This window comes from Choristoneura fumiferana, chromosome 26, assembly GCF_025370935.1.
Source record: "Choristoneura fumiferana chromosome 26, NRCan_CFum_1, whole genome shotgun sequence".
Lineage (NCBI taxonomy): Eukaryota > Metazoa > Arthropoda > Insecta > Lepidoptera > Tortricidae > Choristoneura > Choristoneura fumiferana.
In genome coordinates, this window is record NC_133497.1 from 11,008,362 (window position 1) to 11,009,384 (window position 1,023).

Consider the following 1,023-nt stretch of genomic DNA (forward strand, 5'->3'; position numbering starts at 1 on the left):
AACCAGGCCGTTCCTTTGCGCATACAGTGTTACGTAAAACCCAACAATACATCAAAAACAATGCAGCAGTACAGTCGTACGCATAAAATCGAACGCAGTATCAGCGATCTACAACGTTGCAACAAAAGGAAGATGGCGGCCGTCCGTGAACCTCAGCTAAATATACGCGCGCGTCATCCGGTGGACAAAGATTAAAACGCACAGACTGGACGGAAAAGTGCAAAAACTTTAACAGGTTCTTTTTTCTTCACCCCTACACTGGAAGAAGACGCAAATCCAACAATCACAACCACACTACGCTGACGTGTTTCGGACTCAACCAGAGTTCATTTACAGAGTAACACTTCATGATGCTATCTGATGTTAACTCAATAAGTTTTTGTTAAAATTTCTTTTTAATGCAAGTTTTTTTTGATTAATGTTGCATTGTCATCCAACTTACATAAATTAGGCCAAATTTTTTATCAATCTGACTGTTTTAAGTGGTTTGAATTGGAGTTTCTAATATTTGAGATATCCCAAACTAACATCATAATCCCATATCCCAATATACGTATCTCACTTAAGATCTAAATGAAAAAGTTTATTCTTTAGGTAAGTAGGCTACAAAGGGCACATTTTTATAGGGATAAAAATATGAAAAAAATATCTTAATTTTACATATTCACTTATTATTACTTATTAGTTCTGTGGACTGTACTGTACAAGAGGGAAAATCCCGAAGTATCATGCGAAAACTAACGGTATTTATTTTAACACATTTTAATTGTTAGATGTGGGTTTAAGGAAATTTAAATTGGGAAATGGTTGCGCTGGTAATACGTTTGAGATTGTGACATTTGCGTTTTGTAATAAATGGGGATGACGTGGATTTACATATTTTTTGTAATATATAATATTTGTATATAAATATCGGGGAGAAGCCTTTGTTCTGCAGTGAGACAGAACAGGCTAATAAAAATAAATACTTAATGATAATAGAATAGCGTGCGAAAATACAAACTGAAACATAGATGCACAGAA